Here is a 27180-nt window from a genome sequence, read left to right on the forward strand (position 1 = left end):
ATCAATCAAAAGAAGCACCCAGCAAAAGAGAAAAGCCTTTCCCAATAACTGCAATAGACAGAATGTTGAGAGTGATGGTGCTTATCAGACAAAATCACACTCGATGGTAGAGCAAACATAGCAGTCATGAAACGGAATCACACTGCTAAGAGGGAAGAAACATGTACCACAACTTGTGCAGCTCATTGATTATTTTTAGTGACCATCGGAATAAGATTTTTTAACATATAAAGCAAATGAACGAGATATCTAAACAAGGAGGTTTATCACATTCCGAACATCCGTTATTCAGTAAGGTGCAGGTGGTGTCCCACCTGCACCAAAAACCCATTGAATGGAGAATCGCACCAAAAACCCATTGAATGGAGAATCTGCCTTGTGGCCATAAAACCAGCTGACCCTGCTGTTGAGAACAAACACTTAACCACATTTCATGATTCAAATACATTACTCCACTGTGAAATTGATGAATATAAGTGATAACGGTATCAATCAAAAGAAGCACCTAGCAAAAGAAAGAAGTCTTTCCCGATAACTCCAATAGACAGAATGCTGGGAGTGATGGTTCTTATCAGACAAAATCACACACGATGGTAGAGCAAACATAGCAGTCATCACACGGAATGTCACTGCTGAGAGGGAAGAAACATGTACCACATTTTGTGCAGCACACTGATTATTTTTAGTGACCATTGGAATAAGATTTTTAAACATATAAAGCAAATGAAGGAGATACCTAAACAAGAAGGTTTATCACATTCCGAACATCCGTTATTCAGTAAGGTATATGTGGCGTCCCATCTACAACCAAACCCCACTGAATGGAGAATCTGCTTTGTGGCCAAACAACCAGCTGACCCGGCTGTAAAGAACAAACACTTAACCACATTTCATGATTCAAATACATTACTCCACTGTGAAATTGATGAATATAAGTGATAACGGTATCAATCAAAAGAAGAACCTAGCCAAAGAAAGAAGTCTTTCCCAATAACTGCAATGGACAAACTGCTGGGAGTGATGCTTCTTATCAGACAAAATCACACTCGATGGTAGAACAAACATAGCAGTCATCAAACGAAATCTCCCCGCTGACAGGGAAGAAACATGTACCACAATTTGTGCAGCACATTTATTATTTTTAGTGACCATTGGAATAAGATTTTTAAACATATAAAGCAAATGAAGTAGATACCTAAACAAGAAGATTTTTCACATTCCGTACATCTGTTACTCAGTAAGGTGCATGTGGTGTCCCATCTGCACCAAAAACCCACTGAATGCAGAATCTGCTTTGAGGCCATAAAACCAGCTGACCCTGCTGTAAAGACCAAACACTTATCCACATTTCACGAATCAAATACATTACTCCACTGTGAAATTGATGAATATAAGCAAGAACGGTTTCAATCAAAAGAAGCACCTAGCAAAAGAAAGAAGTCTTTCCCAATAACTCCAATAGACAGAATGCTGGGAGTGATGGCTCTTATCACACAAAATCACACTCGATGGTAGAGCAAACATAGAAGTCATCATACGGAATCTACCTGCTGAGAGGGAAGAAACATGTGCCACATTTTGTGCAGCACACAGATTATTTTTAGTGACCATTGGAATAAGATTATTAAACATATAAAGCAAATGAAGGAGATACCTAAACAAGAAGCTTTATCACATTCCGAACTTCCGTTATTCAGTAAGGTGCACATTGTGTCCCATCTGCACCAAAAACCCATTGAATGGAGAATCTGCTTTGTGGCCACAAAACCAGCTGACCCTGCTGTAGAGAACAAACACTTAACCACATTTCACGATTCAAATACATTACTCCACTGTGAATTGATGAATATAAGTGATAACGGTATCAATCAAATAAAGTACCTACCAAAAGACAGAAGTCCTTCCCAATAACTCCAATAGACAGAATGCTGGGAGTGATGGTTCTTATCAGACAAAATCACACTCGATGGTAGAGCAAATATAGAAGTCATCAAACGGAATCTCCCTGCTGAGAGGGAAGAAACATGTACCACAATTTGTGCAGCACATTTATTATTTTTAGTGACGATTGGAATAAGATTATTAAACATATAAAGCAAATGAAGGAGATACCTAAACAAGAATATTTATCATATTTCAAACATCCCTTATTCATGTGGTGTCCCAACTGCACCAAAAACCCATTGAATGGAGAATATGCTTTGTGGCCATACAACCAGCTGACCCTGCTGTAGAGAACAAACACTTAACCACATTTCACGATTCAAATACATTACTCCACTGTGAAATTGATGAATATAAGTGATAACGGTATCAGTCAAAAGAAGAACCTATCTAAAGAAAGAGGTCTTTCCCAATAACTGCAATAGACAAAATGCTGGGAGTGATGGTTCTTATCAGACAAAATCACACTCGATGGTAGAACAAACATAGCAGTCATCAAACGGAATCTCCCTGCTGTGAGGGAAGAAACATGTACCAATATTTGTGCAGCACATTTATTATTTTTAGCGACCATTGGAATAAGATTTTTAAACATGTAAAGCAAATGAAGGAGATACCTAAACAAGAAGCTTTATCACTTTCCGAACTTCCGTTATTCAGTAAGGTGCACATGGTGTCCCATCTGCACCAAAACCCCATTGAATGGAGAATCTGCTTTGTGGCCATAAAACCAGCTGACCCTGCTGTAGAGAGCAAACACTTAACCACATTTAACGATTCAAATACATTACTCCACTGTGAAATTGATGAATATAAGTGATAACGGTATCAATCAAATAAAGTACCTACCAAAGGAGAGAAGTCCTTCCCAATAACTCCAATAGACAGAATGCTGGGAGTGATGGTTCTTATCAGACCTAATCACACTGGATGGTACAGCAAACATAGAAATCATCAAGCGGAATCTCCCTGCTGAGAGGGAAGAAACATGTACCACAACTTGTGCAGCACATTTATCATTTTTAGTGACCATTGGAATAAGATTTTTAAACATATAAAGCAAATGAAGGAGATACCTAAACAAGAAGATTTATCACATTCCGAACATCCCTTATTCAGTAAGGTGCACGTGGTGTCCCATCTGCATAAAAAGCCAATGAATGGAGAATCTGCTTTGAGGCCATACAAACAGCTGACCCTGCTGTAAAGAACACACAGTTAACCACATTTCACGATTCAAATACATTACTCCACTGTGAAGTTGATGAGTATAAGTGATAACGGTATCAATCAAAAGAGAGCACCTAGCAAAAGAAAGATTTTTTTCCCAACAACACCAATAGACAGAATGCTGGGAGTGATGGTTCTTATCAGACAAAATCACACTCGATGGTAGAACAAACATAGCAGTCATCAAACAGAATCTCCCTGCTCTGAGGGAAGAAACATGTACCACACTTTGTGCAGCACATTTATTATTTTTAGTGACCATTGGAATAAGATTTTTAAACATGTAAAGCAAATGAAGGAGATACCTAAACAAGAACCTTTATCACATTCCGAACTTCCGTTATTCAGTAAGGTGCACATGGTGTCCCATCTGCACCAATAACCCATTGAATGGAGAATCTGCTTTGTGGCCATAAAACCATCTGACCCTGCTGTAAAGAACAAACACTAACCACATTTCACGATTCAAATACATTACTCCACTGTGAAATTGATGAATATAAGTAAGAACGGAATCAATCAAAAGAAGCACCTAGCAAAAGGAAGAAGTCTTTCCCAATAACTCCAATAGACAGAATGCTGGGAGTGATGGCTCTTATCAGACAAAATCACACACAATGGTAGAGCAAACATAGCAGTGATCAAACGGAATGTCTGTCCTGAGGGGGAAGAAACATGTACCACAACTTGTGCAGCACATTGATTATTTTTAGTGACAATTGGAAAAAGATTTTTAAACATATAAAGCAAATGAAGGAGATACCTAAACAAGAAGATTTATCATATTTCAAACATCCCTTATTCATGTGGTATCCCATCTGCACCAAAAACCCATTGAATGGAGAATCTGCTTTGTGGCCATACAACCAGCTGACCCTGCTGTAGAGAACAAACACTTAACCACATTTAACGATTCAAATACATTACTCCACTGTCAAATTGATGATTATAAGTGATAACGGTATCAATCAAAAGAAGAACCTAGCTAAAGAAAGAAATCTTTCCCAATAACTGCAATAGACAAAATGCTGGGAGTGATGGTTCTTATCAGACAAAATCACACTCGATGGTAGAACAAACATAGCAGTCATCAAACGGAATCTCCCTGCTGTGAGGGAAGAAACATGTAACACAATTTGTGCAGCACATTTATTATTTTTAGCGACCATTGGAATGAGATTTTTAAACATATAAAGCAAATGAAGGAGATACCGAAACAAGAAGATTTATCACTTTACAAACTTCCGTTATTCAGTAAGGTGCACATGGTGTCCCATCTGCCCAAAACCCCATTGAATGGAGAATATGCTTTGTGGCCATAAAACGAGCTGTCCCTGCTGTAGAGAAGAAACACTTAACCACATTTCACGATTCAAATACATTACTTCACTGTGAAATTGATGAATATAAGTGATAACGGTATCAATCAAAAGAAGCACCTAGCAAAAGAAAGAAGACTTTCCCAATAACTCGAATAGACAGAATGCTGGGAGCGATGGTTCTTATCAGACAAAATGACACTCGATGGTAGAACAAACATAGCAGTCATCAAACAGAATCTCCCTGCTGTGATGGAAGAAACATGTACCACAATTTGTGCAGCACATTTATTATTTTTAGTGACCATTGGTTTAAGATTTTTAAACATGTAAAGCAAATGAAGGAGATACCGAAATAAGAAGCTTTATCACTTTACAAACTTCCGTTATTCAGTAAGGTGCACATGGTGTCCCATCTGCCCAAGACCCCATTGAATGGAGAATATGCTTTGTGGCCATAAAACCAGCTGACCCTGCTGTAGAGAACAAACCTTAACCACATTTCACGATTCAAATACATTACTTCACTGTGAAATTGATGAATATAAGTGATAACGGTATCAATCAAAAGAAGCACCTAGCAAAAGAAATAAGTCTTTCCCAATAACTCCAATAGACAGAATGCTGGGAGAGATCGCCCTTATCAGACAAAATGACACTCGATGGTAGAACAAACATAGCAGTCATCAAACAGAATCTCCCTGCTGTGATGGAAGAAACATGTACCACAATTTGTGCAGCACATTTATTATTTTTAGTGACCATTGGAATAAGATTTTTAAACATGTAAAGCAAATGAAGGAGATACCTAAACAAGAAGCTTCATCACATTCCGAACTTCCGTTATTCAGTAAGGTGCACATGGTGTCCCATCTGCACCAATAACCCATTGAATGGAGAATCTGCTTTGTGGCCATAAAACCATCTGACCCTGCTGTAGAGAACAAACACTTAACCACATTTCACGACTCAAATACATTACTCCACTGTGAAATTGATGAATACAAGTGATAACGGTATCAATCAAATAAAGTACCTACCAAAAGACAGAAGTCCTTCCCAATAACTCGAATAGACAGAATGCTGGGAGTGATGGTTCTTATCAGAGAAAATCACACTCGATTGTAGAGCAAACATAGAAGTCATCAAACGGAATCTCCCTGCTGAGAGGGAAGAAACATGTACCACAATTTGTGCAGCATATTTATTATTTTTAGTGACGATTGGAATAAGATTATTAAACATATAAAGCAAATGAAGGACATACCTAAAGAAAAAGATTTATCATATTTCAAACATCCCTTATTCATGTGGTGTCCCAACTGCACCAAAAACCCATTGAATGGAGAATATGCTTTGTGGCCATACAACCAGCTGACCCTGCTGTAGAGAACAAACACTTAACCACATTTCACGATTCAAATACATTACTCCACTGTGAAATTGATGAATATAAGTGATAACGGTATCAGTCAAAAGAAGAACCTATCTAAAGAAAGAGGTCTTTCCCAATAACTGCAATAGACAAAATGCTGGGAGTGATGGTTCTTATCAGACAAAATCACACTCGATGGTAGAACAAACATAGCAGTCATCAAACGGAATCTCCCTGCTGTGAGGGAAGAAACATGTACCAATATTTGTGCAGCACATTTATTATTTTTAGCGACCATTGGAATAAGATTTTTAAACATGTAAAGCAAATGAAGGAGATACCTAAACAAGAAGCTTTATCACTTTCCGAACTTCCCTTATTCAGTAAGGTGCACATGGTGTCCCATCTGCACCAAAACCCCATTGCATGGAGAATCTGCTTTGTGGCCATAAAACCAGCTGACCCTGCTGTAGAGAGCAAACACTTAACCACATTTAACGATTCAAATACATTACTCCACTGTGAAATTGATGAATATAAGTGATAACGGTATCAATCAAATAAAGTACCTACCAAAGGAGAGAAGTCCTTCCCAATAACTCCAATAGACAGAATGCTGGGAGTGATGGTTCTTATCAGACCTAATCACACTGGATGGTAGAGCAAACATAGAAATCTTCAAGCGGAATCTCCCTGCTGAGAGGGAAGAAACATGTACCACAACTTGTGCAGCACATTTATCATTTTTAGTGACCATTGGAATAAGATTTTTAAACATATAAAGCAAATGAAGGAGATACCTAAACAAGAAGATTTATCACATTACGAACATCCCTTATTCAGTAAGGTGCACGTGGTGTCCCATCTGCATAAAAAGCCAATGAATGGAGAATCTGCTTTGAGGCCATACAAACAGCTGACCCTGCTGTAAAGAACACACAGTTAACCACATTTCACGATTCAAATACATTACTCCACTGTGAAGTTGATGAGTATAAGTGATAACGGTATCAATCAAAAGAGAGCACCTAGCAAAAGAAAGATTTTTTTCCCAACAACACCAATAGACAGAATGCTGGGAGTGATGGTTCTTATCAGACAAAATCACACTCGATGGTAGAACAAACATAGCAGTCATCAAACAGAATCTCCCTGCTGAGAGGGAAGAAACATGTACCACAATTTGTGCAGCATATTTATTATTTTTAGTGACGATTGGAATAAGATTATTAAACATATAAAGCAAATGAAGGACATACCTAAAGAAAAAGATTTATCATATTTCAAACATCCCTTATTCATGTGGTGTCCCATCTGCACCTATAACCCATTGAATGGAGAATCTGCTTTGTGGCCATAAATCCATCTGACCCTGCTGTAGAGAACAAACACTTAACCACATTTCATGATTCAAATACATTACTCCACTGTGAAATTGATGAATATAAGTGATAACGGTATCAATCAAAAGAAGCACCTAGCAAAAGAAAGAAGTCTTTCCCAATAACTCCAATAGACAGAATGCTGGGAGTGATGGTTCTTATCAGACAAAATGACACTCGATGGTGGAACAAACATAGCAGTCATCAAACAGAATCTCCCTGCTGTGATGAAAGAAACATGTACCACAAATTGTGCAGCACATTTATTATTTTTAGTGACCATTGGAATAAGATTTTTAAACATGTAAAGCAAATGAAGGAGATACCTAAACAAGAAGATTTATCACATTCCGAACATCCCTTATTCAGTAAGGTGCATGTGGAGTCCCATCTGCACCAAAAACCCATTGAATGGAGAATCTGCTTTGTGGCCATATAACCAGTTGACCCTGCTGTAAAGAATAAACACTTAACCACATTTCACGATTCAAATACATTACTCCACTGTGAAATTGATTAGTATAGGTGAGAACGGTATCAATCAAAAGAAGCACCTAGCAAAAGAAAGAAGTCTTCCCCAATAACTCCAATAGACAGAATGCTGGGAGTGATGGCTCTTATCAGACAATATCACACACGATGGTAGAGAAAACATAGCAGTCATCACACAGAATGTCGCTGCCGAGAGGGAAGAAACATGTACCACATTTTGTGCAGCACACTGATTATTTATAGTGACCATTGGACTAAGATTTTTAAACATATAAAGCAAATGAAGGAGATGCCTAAACAAGAAGATTTATCATATTCCAAACATCCCTTATCCATGTGGTGTCCCATCTGCACCAAAAACCCATTGAATGGAGAATTTGCTTTCTGGCCATAGAACCACCTGACCCTGCAGTAAAGAACAAACACTTAACCACAAATTTACGATTCAAATACATTACTCCTCTGTGAAATTGATGAGTATAAGTGATAACGGTATCAATCAAAAGAAGCACCTAGCAAAAGAAAGAATTTTTTCCCAACAACTATAATAGACAGAATGCTGGGAGTGATGGTTCTTATCAGACAAAATCACACTCGATGGTAGAACAAACGTAGCAGTCATCAAACAGAATCTCCCTGCTGTGAGGGAAGAAACATGTACCACAATTTGTGCAGCACATTTATTATTTTTAGAGACCATTGGAATAAGATTTTTAAACATGTAAAGCAAATGAAGGAGATACCTAAAAAAGAAGCTTTATCACATTCCGAACTTCTGTTATTCAGTAAGATGCACATGGTGTCACAACTGCACCAAAAACCCATTGAATGGAGAATCTGCCTTGTGGCCATAAAACCAGCTGACCCTGCTGTAGAGAACAAACACTTAACCACATTTCACGATTCAAATACATTACTCCACTGTGAAATTGATGAATATAAGTGATAACGGTATCAATCAAAAGAATAACCTAGCTAAAGAAAGAAGTCTTTCCCAATAACTGCAATAGACAAAATGCTGGGAGTGATGGTTCTTATCAGACAAAATCACACTCGATGGTAGAACAAACATAGAAGTCATGAAACGGAATCTCCCTGCTGAGAGGGAAGAAACATGTACCACAATATGTGCAGTACATTTTTTATTTTTAGTGACGATTGGAATAAGATTATTAAACATATAAAGCAAATGAAGGAGATACCTAAACAAGAAGATTTATCACATTCCGAACATCCATTATTCAGTAAGGTGCATGTTGTGTCCCATCTGCACCAAAAACCCATTGAATGGAGAATCTGCTTTGTGGCCATACAACCAGCTGACCCTGCTGTAGAGAACAAACACTTAACCACATTTCACGATTCAAATACATTACTCCACTGTGAAACTGAGGAATATAAGTGATAACGGTATCAATCAAAAGAATAACCTAGCTAAAGGAAGAAGTCTTTCCCAATAACTGCAATAGACAAAATGCTGGGAGTGATGGTTCTTATCAGACAAAATCACACTCGATGGTAGAACAAACATAGCAGTCATCAAACGGAATCTCCATGCTGTGAGGGAAGAAACATGTACCACAATTTGTGCAGCACATTTATTATTTTTAGCGACCATTGGAATAAGATTTTTAAACATGTAAAGCAAATGAAGGAGATACCGAAACAAGAAGCTTTATCATTTCCCGAACATCCCTTATTCAGTAAGGTGCACATGGTGTCCCATCTGCACCAAAATCCCATTGAATGGAGAATCTGCTTTGTGGCCATAAAACCAGCTGACCCTGCTGTAAAGAACAAACACTTAACCATATTTCACGAATCAAATACATTACTCCACTGTGAAATTGATGAATATAAGTGATAAGGGTATCAATCAAATGAAGCACCTAGCAAAAGAAAGAAGTCTTTCCCAATAACTGCAATAGAAAGAATGCTGGGAGTGGTGGTACTTATCAAATACAAATTCACACTCGATGGTAGAACAAACATAGCAGTCATCAAACGGTGTCTCCCCGCTGAGAGGGAAGAAACAAGTAGCACAATTTGTGCAGCACATTTATTATTTTTAGTAACCATTGGAATAAGATTTTTAAACATGTAAAGCAACTGAAGGAGATACCTAACCAAGAAGCTTTATCACATTCCGAACTTCCGTTGTTCAGTATGGTGCATGTGGTGTCCCTTCTGCACCAAAAATCCATTGAATGCAGAATCTGCTTTGAGGCCATACAACCAGCTGCCCCTGCTGTAAAGACCAAACACTTAACCACATTTCACGATTCAAATACATTACTCCACTGTGAAATTGATGAATATAAGTGATAACGGTATCAATCAAATAAAGTACCTACCAAAAGACAGAAGTCCTTCCCAATAACTCCAATAGACAGAATGCTGGTAGTGATGGTTCTTATCAGACGAAATGACACTCGATGGTAGAACAAACATAGCAGTCATCAAACAGAATCTCCCTGCTGTGATGGAAGAAACATGTACCACAATTTGTGCAGCACATTTATTATTTTTAGTGACCATTGGAATAAGATTTTTAAACATGTAAAGCAAATGAAGGAGATACCGAAACAAGAAGCTTTATCACTTTACAAACTTCCGTTATTCAGTTAGGTGCACATGGTGTCCCATCTGCCCAAAACCCCATTGAATGGAGAATCTGCTTTGTGGCCATAAAACCAGCTCACCCTGCTGTAGAGAACAAAGCTTAACCACATTTCACGATTCAAATACATTACTTCACTGTGAAATTGATGAATATAAGTGATAACGGTATCAATCAAAAGAAGCACCTAGCAAAAGAAAGAAGTCTTTCCCAATAACTCCAATAGACAGAATGCTGGGAGTGATGGTTCTTATCAGACAAAATGACACTCGATGGTAGAACAAACATAGCAGTCATCAAACAGAATCTCCCTGCTGTGATGGAAGAAACATGTACCACAGTTTGTGCAGCACATTTATTATTTTTAGTGACCATTGGAATAAGATTTTTAAACATGTAAAGCAAATGAAGGAGATACCTAAACAAGAAGCTTCATCACATTCCGAACTTCCGTTAATCAGTAAGCTGCACATGGTGTCCCATCTGCAACAAAAACCCATTGAATGGAGAATCTGCTTTGTGGCCATAAAACCATCTGACCCTGCTGTAGAGAACAAACACTTAACCACATTTCACGATTCAAATACATTACTCCACTGTGAAATTGATGAATATAAGTGATAACGGTATCAATCAAATAAAGTACCTACCAAAAGACAGAAGTCCTTCCCAATAACTCCAATAGACAGAATGCTGGGAGTGATGGTTCTTATCAGAGAAAATCACACTCGATGGTAGAGCAAACATAGAAGTCATCAAACGGAATCTCCCTGCTGAGAGGGAAGAAACATGTACCACAATTTGTGCAGCATATTTATAATTTTTAGTGACCATTGGAATAAGATTTTTAAACATATAAAGCAAATGAAGGAGATAACTAAACAAGAAGATTTATCACATTCCGAACATCCCTTATTCATGTGGTGTCCCATCTGCACCAAAAACCCATTGAATGGAGAATCTGCTTTGTGGCCATAAAACCACCTGACCCTGCTGTAGAGAACAAACACTTAACAACATTTCATGATTCAAATACATTACTCCACTGTGAAATTGATGAATATAAGTGATAACGGTATCAATCAAAAGAAGCACCTAGCAAAAGAAAGAAGTCTTCCCCAATAACTCCAATAGACAGAATGCTGGGAGTGATGGCTCTTATCAGACAAAATCACACATGATGCTAGAGAAAACATAGCAGTCATCACACGGAATGTCGCTGCCGAGAGGGAAGAAACATTTACCACATTTTGTGCAGCACACTGATTATTTTTAGTGACCATTGGAATAAGATTTTTAAACATGTAAAGCAAATGAAGGAGATACCGAAACAAGAAGCTTTATCATTTCCCGAACATCCCTTATTCAGTAAGGTGCACATGGTGTCCCTTCTGCACCAAAAACCCCTTTGAATGGAGAATCTGCTTTGTGGCCATAAAACCAGCTGACCCTGCTGTAAAGAACAAACACTTAACCATATTTCACGAATCAAATACATTACTCCACTGTGAAATTGATGAATATAAGTGATAAGGGTATCAATCAAATGAAGCACCTAGCAAAAGAAAGAAGTCTTTCCCAATAACTGCAATAGAAAGAATGCTGGGAGTGGTGGTACTTATCAAATACAAATTCACACTCGATGGTAGAACAAACATAGCAGTCATCAAACGGAGTCTCCCCGCTGAGAGGGAAGAAACAAGTAGCACAATTTGTGCAGCACATTTATTATTTTTAGTAACCATTGGAATAAGATTTTTAAACATGTAAAGCAAATGAAGGAGATACCGAAACAAGAAGATTTATCACTTTACAAACTTCCGTTATTCAGTAAGGTGCACATGGTGTCCCATCTGCCCAAAACCCCATTGAATGGAGAATATGCTTTGTGGCCATAAAACCAGCTGACCCTGCTGTAGAGAACAAACCTTAACCACATTTCACGATTCAAATACATTACTTCACTGTGAAATTGATGAATATAAGTGATAACGGTATCAATCAAAAGAAGCACCTAGCAAAAGAAAGAAGTCTTTCCCAATAACTCCAATAGACAGAATGCTGGGAGTGATGGTTCTTATCAGACAAAATGACACTCGATGGTAGAACAAACATAGCAGTCATCAAACAGAATCTCCCTGCTGTGATGGAAGAAACATGTACCACAATTTGTGCAGCACATTTATTATTTTTAGTGACCATTGGAATAAGATTTTTAAACATGTAAAGCAAATGAAGGAGATACCGAAACAAGAAGCTTTATCACTTTACAAACTTCCGTTATTCAGTTAGGTGCACATGGTGTCCCATCTGCCCAAAACCCCATTGAATGGAGAATCTGCTTTGTGGCCATAAAACCAGCTCACCCTGCTGTAGAGAACAAACCTTAACCACATTTCACGATTCAAATACATTACTTCACTGTGAAATTGATGAATATAAGTGATAACGGTATCAATCAAAAGAAGCACCTAGCAAAAGAAAGAAGTCTTTCCCAATAACTCCAATAGACAGAATGCTGGGAGTGATGGTTCTTATCAGACAAAATGACACTCGATGGTAGAACAAACATAGCAGTCATCAAACAGAATCTCCCTGCTGTGATGGAAGAAACATGTACCACAATTTGTGCAGCACATTTATTATTTTTAGTGACCATTGGAATAAGATTTTTAAACATGTAAAGCAAATGAAGGAGATACCTAAAGAAGAAGCTTTATCACATTCCGAACTTCCGTTATTCAGTAAGCTGCACATGGTGTCCCATCTGCAACAAAAACCCATTGAATGGAGAATCTGCTTTGTGGCCATAAAACCTTCTGACCCTGCTGTAGAGAACAAACACTTAACCACATTTCACGATTCAAATACATTACTCCACTGTGAAATTGATGAATATAAGTGATAACGGTATCAATCAAATAAAGTACCTACCAAAAGACAGAAGTCCTTCCCAATAACTCCAATAGACAGAATGCTGGGAGTGATGGCTCTTATCAGACAAAATCACACATGATGCTAGAGAAAACATAGCAGTCATCACACGGAATGTCGCTGCCGAGAGGGAAGAAACATTTACCACAGTTTGTGCAGCACACTGATTATTTATAGTGACCATTGGACTAAGATTTTTAAACATATAAAGCAAATGAAGGAGATGCCTAAACAAGAAGATTTATCATATTCCAAACATCCCTTATCCATGTGGTGTCCCATCAGCACCACAAACCCATTGAATGGAGAATCTGCTTTGTGGCCATACAACCAGCTGACCCTGCAGTAAAGAAAAAACACTTAACCACAAATTTACGATTCAAATACATTACTCCTCTGTGAAATTGATGAGTATAAGTGATAACGGTATCAATCAAAAGAAGCACCTAGCAAAAGAAAGAATTTTTTCCCAACAACTATAATAGACAGAATGCTGGGAGCGATGGTTCTTATCAGACAAAATCACACTCGATGGTAGAACAAACATAGCAGTCATCAAACAGAATCTCCCTGCTGTGAGGGAATAAACATGTACCACAATTTGTGCAGCACAGTTATTATTTTTAGAGACCATGGGAATAAGATTTTTAAACATGTAAAGCAAATGAAGGAGATACCTAAACAAGAAGCTTTATCACATTCCGAACTTCTGTTATTCAGTAAGATGCACATGGTGTCACAACTGCACCAAAAACCCATTGAATGGAGAATCTGCTTTGTGGCCATAAAACCAGCTGACCCTGCTGTAGAGAACAAACACTTAACCACATTTCATGATTCAAATAAATTACTCCACTGTGAAATTGATGAATATAAGTGAAAATGGTATCAATCAAAAGAAGCACCTAGCAAAAGAAAGAAGTCGTCCCCAATAACTCCAATAGACAGAATGCTGGGAGTGATGGTTCTTATGAGACAAAATCACACTCGATGGTAGAGCAAACATAGAAGTCATCAAACGGAATCTCCCTGCTGAGAGGGAAGAAACATGTACCACAATTTGTGCAGCACATTTATTATTTTTTGTGACAATTGGAATAAGATTATTAAACATATAAATGAAATGAAGGAGATACCTAAACAAGAAGCTTTATCGCATTCCGAACATCCCTTATTCACTAAGGTGCATGTGGAGTCCCATTTGCACCAAAAACCCATTGAATGGAGAATCTGTTTTGTGGCCATACAACCAGCTGACCCTGCTGTAAAGAAGCAACACTTAACCACATTTCACGATTCAAATACATTACTCCACTGTGAAATTGATTAATATAAGCGAGAATGGTATCAATCAAAAGAAGCACTTAGCAAAAGAAAGAAGTCTTTCCCAATTACTCCAATAGACAGAATGCTGGGAGAGATGGCTCTTATCACACAAAATCACACTCGATGGAAGAACAAACATAGCAGTCATCAAACAGAATATCCCTGCTGTGAGGGAAGAGACATGTACCACAATTTGTGCAGCACATTTATTATTTTTAGAGACCATTGGAATAAGATTTTTAAACATGTAAAGCAAATGAAGGAGATACCTAAACAACAAACTTTATCACATTCCGAACTTCTGTTATTCAGTAAGATGCACATGGTGTCACAACTGCACCGAAAACCCATTGAATGGAGAATCTGCTTTGTGGCCAAACAACCAGCTGACACTGCTGTAAAGAACAAACACTTAACCACATTTCACGATTCAAATACATTACTCCACTGTGAAATTGATGAATATAAGTGAGAACGCTATCAATCAAAAGAAGCACCTAGCAAAAGAAAGAAGTCTTTCCCAATAACTCCAATTGACAGAATGCAGGGAGTGATGGCTCTTATCAGACAAAATCACACACGATGGTAGAGCAAACATAGCAGTCATCAAACGGAATGTCTCTGATGAGGGGGAAGAAACATGTACCACAACTTGTGCAGCACATTGATTATTTTTAGTGACCATTGGAAAAAGATTTTTAAACATATAAAGCAAATGAAGGAGATACCTAAAGAAGAAGATTTATCATATTTCAAACATCCCTTATTCATGTGGTGTCCCATCTGCACCAAAAACCCATTGAATGGAGAATCTGCTTTGTGGCCATACAACCAGCTGACCCTGCTGTAGAGAACAAACACTTAACCACTTTTCACGATTCAAATACATTACTCCACTGTGAAATTGATGAATATAAGTGATAACGGTATCAATGAAAAGAATAACCTAGCTAAAGAAAGAAGTCTTTCCCAATAACTGCAATAGACAAAATGCTGGGAGTGATGGTTCTTATCAGACAAAATCACACTCGATGGTAGAACAAACATAGCAGTCATCAAACAGAATCTCCCTGCTGTGATGGAAGAAACATGTACCACAATTTGTGCAGCACATTTATTATTTTTAGTGACCATTGGAATAAGATTTTTAAACATGTAAAGCAAATGAAGGAGATACCTAAAGAAGAAGCTTTATCACATTCCGAACTTCCGTTATTCAGTAAGGTGCACATGGTGTCCCATCTGCAACAAAAACCCATTGAATGGAGAATCTGCTTTGTGGCCATAAAACCATCTGACCCTGCTGTAGAGAACAAACACTTAACCACATTTCACGATTCAAATACATTACTCCACTGTGAAATTGATGAATATAAGTGATAACGGTATCAATCAAAAGAAGCACCCAGCAAAAGAGAGAAGTCTTTCCCAATAACTGCAATAGACAGAATGTTGCGAGTGATGGTGCTTATCAGACAAAATCACACTCGATGGTAGAGCACACATAGCAGTCATCAAACGGAATAACACTGCTAAGAGGGAAGAAACATGTACCACAACTTGTGCAGCTCATTGATTATTTTTAGTGACCATTGGCTTAAGATTTTTAAACATATAAAGCAAATGAACGAGATACCTAAACAACAAGGTTTATCACATTCCGAACATCCGTTATTCAGTAATGTGCAGATGGTGTCCCATCTGCACCAAAAACTCATTGAATGGAGAATCTGCCTTGTGGCCATAAAACCAGCTGACCGTGCTGTTGAGAACAAACACTTAACCACATTTCATGATTCAAATACATTACTCCACTGTGAAATTGATGAATATAAGTGATAACGGTATCAATCAAAAGAAGCACCTAGCAAAAGAAAGAAGTCTTTCCCGATAACTCCTATAGACAGAATGCTGGGAGTGATGGTTCTTATCAGACAAAATCACACACGATGGTAGAGCAAACATAGCAGTCATCACACGCAATGTCACTGCTGAGAGGGAAGAAACATGTACCACATTTTGTGCAGTACACTGATTATTTTTAGTGACCATTGGAATAAGATTTATAAACATATAAAGCAAATGAAGGAGATACCTAAACAAGAAGATTTATCACATTCCAAACATCCGTTATTCAGTAAGGTGTATGTGGTGTCCCATCTCCAACAAAAACCGACTGAATGGAGAATCTGCTTTGTGGCCATATAACCAGATGACCCTGCTGTAAAGAACAAACACTTAACCATATTTCACGAATCAAATACATTACTCCACTGTGAAATTGATGAATATAAGTGATAACGGTATCAATCAAATAAAGTACCTACCAAAAGACAGAAGTCCTTCCCAATAACTCCAATAGACAGAATGCTGGTAGTGATGGTTTTTATCAGACAAAATCACACTCGATGGTAGAACAAACATCGCAGTCATCAAACGGAATCTCCCTGCTGTGAGGGAAGAAACATGTACCACAATTTGTAAAGCACATTTATTATTTTTAGCGACCATTGGAATAAGATTTTTTAAAAAAGTAAAGCAAATGAAGGAGTTACCTAAACAAGAAGCTTTATCACTGTCCGAACTTCCGTTATACAGTAAGGTGCACATGGTGTCCCATCTGCACCAAAAACCCATTGACTGGAGAATCTGCTTTGTGGCCAAAAAACCAGCTGACCCTGCTGTAAAGAGCAAACACTTAACCACATTTAACGATTCAAATACATTACTCCACTGTGAAATTGATGAATATAAGCGATAACGTTATCAATCAAATAAAGTACCTACCAAAGGAGAGAAGTCCTTCCCAATAACTCCAATAGAGAGAATGCTGGGAGTAATGGTTCTTATCAGACAAAATCACACTCGATGGTAGAACAAACATAGCAGTGATCAAACGGAATCTCCCCGCTGAGAGGGAAGAAACATGTACCACAATTTGTGCAGCACATTCATTATTTTTAGTGACCATTGGAATAAGATTTTTAAACATATAAAGCAAATGAAGTAGATACCTAAACAAGAAGATTTATCATATTTCAAACATCCCTTATTCATGTGGTGTCCCAACTGCACCAAAAACCCACTGAATGGAGAATCTGCTTTGTGGCCAAACAACCAGATGACACTGCTGTAAAGAACAAACACTTAACCACATTTCACGATTCAAATACATTACTCCACTGTGAAATTGATGAATATAAGTGAGAACGGTATCAATCATAAGAAGCACCTAGCAAAAGAAAGAAGTCTTTCCCAATAACTCCAATAGACAGAATGCTGGGAGTGATGCTTCTTATCAGACAAAATCACACACGATGGTAGAGAAAATTCAGCAGACATCACACGGAATGTCGCTGCCAAGAGGGAAGAAACATGTACCACATTTTGTGCAGCACACTGATTATTTTTAGTGACCATTGGAATAAGATTTTTAAACATATAAAGCAAATGAAGGAGATGCCTAAACAAGAAGATTTATCATATTCCAAACATCCCTTATCCATGTGGTGTCACATCTGCACCAAAAACCCATTAAATGGAGAATCTGCTTTGTGGCCATACAACCAGCTGACCGTGCTGTAAAGAACAAACACTTAACCACAAATTTACGATTCAAATATATTACTCCACTGTGAAATTGATGAATATAAGTGATAACGGTATCAATCAAAAGAAGCACCTAGCAAAAGAAAGAAGTCTTTCACAATAACTCCAATAGACAGAATGCTGGGAGTGATGGTTCTTATCAGACAAAATCACACTCGATGGTAGAACAAACATAGCAGTCATCAAACAGGATCTCCCTGCTGTGAGGGAAGAAACATGTACCACAATTTGTGCAGCACATTTTTTATTTTTAGTGACAATTGGAATAAGATTATTAAACATATAAATCAAATGAAGGAGATACCTAAACAAGAAGATTTATCACATTCCGAACATCCCTTATTCACTAAGGTGCATGTGGAGTCCCATCTGCACCAAAAACCCATTGAATGGAGAATCTGCTTTGTGGCCATACAACCAGCTGACCCTGCTGTAAAGAAGCAACACTTAACCACATTTCACGATTCAAATACATTACTCCACTGTGAAATTGATGAATATATGTGATAACGGTATCAATCAAATAAAGTACCTACCAAAAGACAGAAGTCCTTCCCAATAACTCCAATAGACAGAATGCTGGGAGTGATGGCTCTTATCAGACCTAATCACACTGGATGGTAGAGCAAACATAGAAGTCATCAAGCGGAATCTCCCTGCTAAGAGGGAAGAAACATGTACCACAACTTGTGCAGCAAATTTATTATTTTTAGCGACCATTGGAATAAGATTTTTAAACATGTAAAGCAAATCTAGGAGATACCTAAACAAGAAGCTTTATCACATTCCGAACTTCCGTTATTCAGTAAGGTGCACATGGTGTCCCATCTGCACCAAAAACCCATTGAATGGACAATCTGCTTTGTGGCCATACAACCAGCTGACCCTGCTGTAGAGAACAAACACTTAACCACATTTCACGATTCAAATACATTACTCCACTGTGAAATTGATGAATATAAGTGATAACGGTATCAATCAAATAAAGTACCTACCAAAGGAGAGAAGTCCTTCCCAATAACTCCAATAGACAGAATGCTGCGAGTGATGGTTCTTATCAGACCTAATCACACTGGATGGTAGAGCAAACATAGAAGTCATCAAGCGGAATCTCCCTGCTGAGAGGGAAGAAACATGTACCACAACTTGTGCAGCACATTGATTATTTTTAGTGACCATTGGCATAAGATTTTTAAACATATAAAGCAAATGAAGGAGATACCTAAACAAGAAGATTTATCACATTCCGAACATCCCTTATTCAGTAAGGTGCACGTGGTGTCCCATCTGCACCAAAAACCCATTGAATGGAAAATCTGCTTTGAGGCCAAACAAACAGCTGACCCTGCTGTAAAGCACACACACTTAACCACATTTCACGATTCAAATACATTGCTCCACTGTGAAGTTGATGAATATAAGTGAGAATGGTATCAATCAAAAGAAGCACCTAGCAAAAGAAAGAAGCCTTTCCCAACAACTCCAATAGACAGAATGCTGGTAGTGATGGTTCTTATCAGACAAAATCACACACGATGGTAGAACAAACATAGCAGTCATCAAACAGAATCTCCCTGCTGTGAGGGAAGAAACATGTACCACAATTTGTGCAGCACATTTATTATTTTTAGTGACAATTGGAATACGATTATTAAACAAATAAATCAAATGAAGGAAATACCTAAACAAGAAGATTTATCACATACCGAACATCCCTTATTCAGTAAGGTGCATGTGGAGTCCCATCTGCACCAAAAACCCATTGAATGGAGAATCTGCTTTGTGGCCATACAACCAGCTGACCCTGCTGTAAAGAAGCAACACTTAACCACATTTCACGATTCAAATACATTACTCCACTGTGAAATTGATTAATATAAGTGAGAATGGTATCAATCAAAAGAAAGCACTTAGCAAAAGAATGAAGTCTTTCCCAATAACTCCAATAGACAGAATGCTGGGAGTGATGGCTCTTATCAGACAAAATCACACACGATGGTAGAGCAAACATAGCAGTCATCAAACGGAATGACACTGCTGAGAGGGAAGAAACATGTACCACAATTTGTGCAGCACATTTATTATTTTTAGTGACCATTGGAATAAGATTTTTAAACATGTAAAGCAAATGAAGGAGATACCTAAAGAAGAAGCTTTATCACATTCCGAACTTCCGTTATTCAGTAAGGTGCACATGGTGTCCCATCTGCAACAAAAACCCATTGAATGGAGAATCTGCTTTGTGGCCATAAAACCATCTGACCCTGCTGTAGAGAACAAACACTTAACCACATTTCACGATTCAAATACATTACTCCACTGTGAAATTGATGAATATAAGTGATAACGGTATCAATCAAAAGAAGCACCCAGCAAAAGAGAGAAGTCTTTCCCAATAACTGCAATAGACAGAATGTTGCGAGTGATGGTGCTTATCAGACAAAATCACACTCGATGGTAGAGCACACATAGCAGTCATCAAACGGAATAACACTGCTAAGAGGGAAGAAACATGTACCACAACTTGTGCAGCTCATTGATTATTTTTAGTGACCATTGGCTTAAGATTTTTAAACATATAAAGCAAATGAACGAGATACCTAAACAACAAGGTTTATCACATTCCGAACATCCGTTATTCAGTAATGTGCAGATGGTGTCCCATCTGCACCAAAAACTCATTGAATGGAGAATCTGCCTTGTGGCCATAAAACCAGCTGACCGTGCTGTTGAGAACAAACACTTAACCACATTTCATGATTCAAATACATTACTCCACTGTGAAATTGATGAATATAAGTGATAACGGTATCAATCAAAAGAAGCACCTAGCAAAAGAAAGAAGTCTTTCCCGATAACTCCTATAGACAGAATGCTGGGAGTGATGGTTCTTATCAGACAAAATCACACACGATGGTAGAGCAAACATAGCAGTCATCACACGCAATGTCACTGCTGAGAGGGAAGAAACATGTACCACATTTTGTGCAGTACACTGATTATTTTTAGTGACCATTGGAATAAGATTTATAAACATATAAAGCAAATGAAGGAGATACCTAAACAAGAAGATTTATCACATTCCAAACATCCGTTATTCAGTAAGGTGTATGTGGTGTCCCATCTCCAACAAAAACCGACTGAATGGAGAATCTGCTTTGTGGCCATATAACCAGATGACCCTGCTGTAAAGAACAAACACTTAACCATATTTCACGAATCAAATACATTACTCCACTGTGAAATTGATGAATATAAGTGATAACGGTATCAATCAAATAAAGTACCTACCAAAAGACAGAAGTCCTTCCCAATAACTCCAATAGACAGAATGCTGGTAGTGATGGTTTTTATCAGACAAAATCACACTCGATGGTAGAACAAACATCGCAGTCATCAAACGGAATCTCCCTGCTGTGAGGGAAGAAACATGTACCACAATTTGTAAAGCACATTTATTATTTTTAGCGACCATTGGAATAAGATTTTTTAAAAAAGTAAAGCAAATGAAGGAGTTACCTAAACAAGAAGCTTTATCACTGTCCGAACTTCCGTTATACAGTAAGGTGCACATGGTGTCCCATCTGCACCAAAAACCCATTGACTGGAGAATCTGCTTTGTGGCCAAAAAACCAGCTGACCCTGCTGTAAAGAGCAAACACTTAACCACATTTAACGATTCAAATACATTACTCCACTGTGAAATTGATGAATATAAGCGATAACGTTATCAATCAAATAAAGTACCTACCAAAGGAGAGAAGTCCTTCCCAATAACTCCAATAGAGAGAATGCTGGGAGTAATGGTTCTTATCAGACAAAATCACACTCGATGGTAGAACAAACATAGCAGTGATCAAACGGAATCTCCCCGCTGAGAGGGAAGAAACATGTACCACAATTTGTGCAGCACATTCATTATTTTTAGTGACCATTGGAATAAGATTTTTAAACATATAAAGCAAATTAAGTAGATACCTAAACAAGAAGATTTATCATATTTCAAACATCCCTTATTCATGTGGTGTCCCAACTGCACCAAAAACCCACTGAATGGAGAATCTGCTTTGTGGCCAAACAACCAGATGACACTGCTGTAAAGAACAAACACTTAACCACATTTCACGATTCAAATACATTACTCCACTGTGAAATTGATGAATATAAGTGAGAACGGTATCAATCATAAGAAGCACCTAGCAAAAGAAAGAAGTCTTTCCCAATAACTCCAATAGACAGAATGCTGGGAGTGATGCTTCTTATCAGACAAAATCACACACGATGGTAGAGAAAATTCAGCAGACATCACACGGAATGTCGCTGCCAAGAGGGAAGAAACATGTACCACATTTTGTGCAGCACACTGATTATTTTTAGTGACCATTGGAATAAGATTTTTAAACATATAAAGCAAATGAAGGAGATGCCTAAACAAGAAGATTTATCATATTCCAAACATCCCTTATCCATGTGGTGTCACATCTGCACCAAAAACCCATTAAATGGAGAATCTGCTTTGTGGCCACACAACCAGCTGACCGTGCTGTAAAGAACAAACACTTAACCACAAATTTACGATTCAAATATATTACTCCACTGTGAAATTGATGAATATAAGTGATAACGGTATCAATCAAAAGAAGCACCTAGCAAAAGAAAGAAGTCTTTCACAATAACTCCAATAGACAGAATGCTGGGAGTGATGGTTCTTATCAGACAAAATCACACTCGATGGTAGAACAAACATAGCAGTCATCAAACAGGATCTCCCTGCTGTGAGGGAAGAAACATGTACCACAATTTGTGCAGCACATTTTTTATTTTTAGTGACAATTGGAATAAGATTATTAAACATATAAATCAAATGAAGGAGATACCTAAACAAGAAGATTTATCACATTCCGAACATCCCTTATTCACTAAGGTGCATGTGGAGTCCCATCTGCACCAAAAACCCATTGAATGGAGAATCTGCTTTGTGGCCATACAACCAGCTGACCCTGCTGTAAAGAAGCAACACTTAACCACATTTCACGATTCAAATACATTACTCCACTGTGAAATTGATGAATATATGTGATAACGGTATCAATCAAATAAAGTACCTACCAAAAGACAGAAGTCCTTCCCAATAACTCCAATAGACAGAATGCTGGGAGTGATGGCTCTTATCAGACCTAATCACACTGGATGGTAGAGCAAACATAGAAGTCATCAAGCGGAATCTCCCTGCTGAGAGGGAAGAAACATGTACCACAACTTGTGCAGCACATTGATTATTTTTAGTGACCATTGGCATAAGATTTTTAAACATATAAAGCAAATGAAGGAGATACCTAAACAAGAAGATTTATCACATTCCGAACATCCCTTATTCAGTAAGGTGCACGTGGTGTCCCATCTGCACCAAAAACCCATTGAATGGAAAATCTGCTTTGAGGCCAAACAAACAGCTGACCCTGCTGTAAAGCACACACACTTAACCACATTTCACGATTCAAATACATTGCTCCACTGTGAAGTTGATGAATATAAGTGAGAATGGTATCAATCAAAAGAAGCACCTAGCAAAAGAAAGAAGCCTTTCCCAACAACTCCAATAGACAGAATGCTGGTAGTGATGGTTCTTATCAGACAAAATCACACACGATGGTAGAACAAACATAGCAGTCATCAAACAGAATCTCCCTGCTGTGAGGGAAGAAACATGTACCACAATTTGTGCAGCACATTTATTATTTTTAGTGACAATTGGAATACGATTATTAAACAAATAAATCAAATGAAGGAAATACCTAAACAAGAAGATTTATCACATACCGAACATCCCTTATTCAGTAAGGTGCATGTGGAGTCCCATCTGCACCAAAAACCCATTGAATGGAGAATCTGCTTTGTGGCCATACAACCAGCTGACCCTGCTGTAAAGAAGCAACACTTAACCACATTTCACGATTCAAATACATTACTCCACTGTGAAATTGATGAATATAAGTGATAACGGTATCAATCAAATAAAGTACCTACCAAAAGACAGAAGTCCTTCCCAATAACTCCAATAGACAGAATGCTGGTAGTGATGGTTTTTATCAGACAAAATCACACTCGATGGTAGAACAAACATCGCAGTCATCAAACGGAATCTCCCTGCTGTGAGGGAAGAAACATGTACCACAATTTGTAAAGCACATTTATTATTTTTAGCGACCATTGGAATAAGATTTTTTAAAAAAGTAAAGCAAATGAAGGAGTTACCTAAACAAGAAGCTTTATCACTGTCCGAACTTCCGTTATACAGTAAGGTGCACATGGTGTCCCATCTGCACCAAAAACCCATTGACTGGAGAATCTGCTTTGTGGCCAAAAAACCAGCTGACCCTGCTGTAAAGAGCAAACACTTAACCACATTTAACGATTCAAATACATTACTCCACTGTGAAATTGATGAATATAAGCGATAACATTATCAATCAAATAAAGTACCTACCAAAGGAGAGAAGTCCTTCCCAATAACTCCAATAGAGAGAATGCTGGGAGTAATGGTTCTTATCAGACAAAATCACACTCGATGGTAGAACAAACATAGCAGTGATCAAACGGAATCTCCCCGCTGAGAGGGAAGAAACATGTACCACAATTTGTGCAGCACATTCATTATTTTTAGTGACCATTGGAATAAGATTTTTAAACATATAAAGCAAATTAAGTAGATACCTAAACAAGAAGATTTATCATATTTCAAACATCCCTTATTCATGTGGTGTCCCAACTGCACCAAAAACCCACTGAATGGAGAATCTGCTTTGTGGCCAAACAACCAGATGACACTGCTGTAAAGAACAAACACTTAACCACATTTCACGATTCAAATACATTACTCCACTGTGAAATTGATGAATATAAGTGAGAACGGTATCAATCATAAGAAGCACCTAGCAAAAGAAAGAAGTCTTTCCCAATAACTCCAATAGACAGAATGCTGGGAGTGATGCTTCTTATCAGACAAAATCACACACGATGGTAGAGAAAATTCAGCAGACATCACACGGAATGTCGCTGCCAAGAGGGAAGAAACATGTACCACATTTTGTGCAGCACACTGATTATTTTTAGTGACCATTGGAATAAGATTTTTAAACATATAAAGCAAATGAAGGAGATGCCTAAACAAGAAGATTTATCATATTCCAAACATCCCTTATCCATGTGGTGTCACATCTGCACCAAAAACCCATTAAATGGAGAATCTGCTTTGTGGCCACACAACCAGCTGACCGTGCTGTAAAGAACAAACACTTAACCACAAATTTACGATTCAAATATATTACTCCACTGTGAAATTGATGAATATAAGTGATAACGGTATCAATCAAAAGAAGCACCTAGCAAAAGAAAGAAGTCTTTCACAATAACTCCAATAGACAGAATGCTGGGAGTGATGGTTCTTATCAGACAAAATCACACTCGATGGTAGAACAAACATAGCAGTCATCAAACAGGATCTCCCTGCTGTGAGGGAAGAAACATGTACCACAATTTGTGCAGCACATTTTTTATTTTTAGTGACAATTGGAATAAGATTATTAAACATATAAATCAAATGAAGGAGATACCTAAACAAGAAGATTTATCACATTCCGAACATCCCTTATTCACTAAGGTGCATGTGGAGTCCCATCTGCACCAAAAACCCATTGAATGGAGAATCTGCTTTGTGGCCATACAACCAGCTGACCCTGCTGTAAAGAAGCAACACTTAACCACATTTCACGATTCAAATACATTACTCCACTGTGAAATTGATGAATATATGTGATAACGGTATCAATCAAATAAAGTACCTACCAAAAGACAGAAGTCCTTCCCAATAACTCCAATAGACAGAATGCTGGGAGTGATGGCTCTTATCAGACCTAATCACACTGGATGGTAGAGCAAACATAGAAGTCATCAAGCGGAATCTCCCTGCTAAGAGGGAAGAAACATGTACCACAACTTGTGCAGCAAATTTATTATTTTTAGCGACCATTGGAATAAGATTTTTAAACATGTAAAGCAAATCTAGGAGATACCTAAACAAGAAGCTTTATCACATTCCGAACTTCCGTTATTCAGTAAGGTGCACATGGTGTCCCATCTGCACCAAAAACCCATTGAATGGACAATCTGCTTTGTGGCCATACAACCAGCTGACCCTGCTGTAGAGAACAAACACTTAACCACATTTCACGATTCAAATACATTACTCCACTGTGAAATTGATGAATATAAGTGATAACGGTATCAATCAAATAAAGTACCTACCAAAGGAGAGAAGTCCTTCCCAATAACTCCAATAGACAGAATGCTGCGAGTGATGGTTCTTATCAGACCTAATCACACTGGATGGTAGAGCAAACATAGAAGTCATCAAGCGGAATCTCCCTGCTGAGAGGGAAGAAACATGTACCACAACTTGTGCAGCACATTGATTATTTTTAGTGACCATTGGCATAAGATTTTTAAACATATAAAGCAAATGAAGGAGATACCTAAACAAGAAGATTTATCACATTCCGAACATCCCTTATTCAGTAAGGTGCACGTGGTGTCCCATCTGCACCAAAAACCCATTGAATGGAAAATCTGCTTTGAGGCCAAACAAACAGCTGACCCTGCTGTAAAGCACACACACTTAACCACATTTCACGATTCAAATACATTGCTCCACTGTGAAGTTGATGAATATAAGTGAGAATGGTATCAATCAAAAGAAGCACCTAGCAAAAGAAAGAAGCCTTTCCCAACAACTCCAATAGACAGAATGCTGGTAGTGATGGTTCTTATCAGACAAAATCACACACGATGGTAGAACAAACATAGCAGTCATCAAACAGAATCTCCCTGCTGTGAGGGAAGAAACATGTACCACAATTTGTGCAGCACATTTATTATTTTTAGTGACAATTG

The sequence above is a fragment of the Schistocerca nitens genome, chromosome 12 (assembly GCF_023898315.1).
Source record: "Schistocerca nitens isolate TAMUIC-IGC-003100 chromosome 12, iqSchNite1.1, whole genome shotgun sequence".
Lineage (NCBI taxonomy): Eukaryota > Metazoa > Arthropoda > Insecta > Orthoptera > Acrididae > Schistocerca > Schistocerca nitens.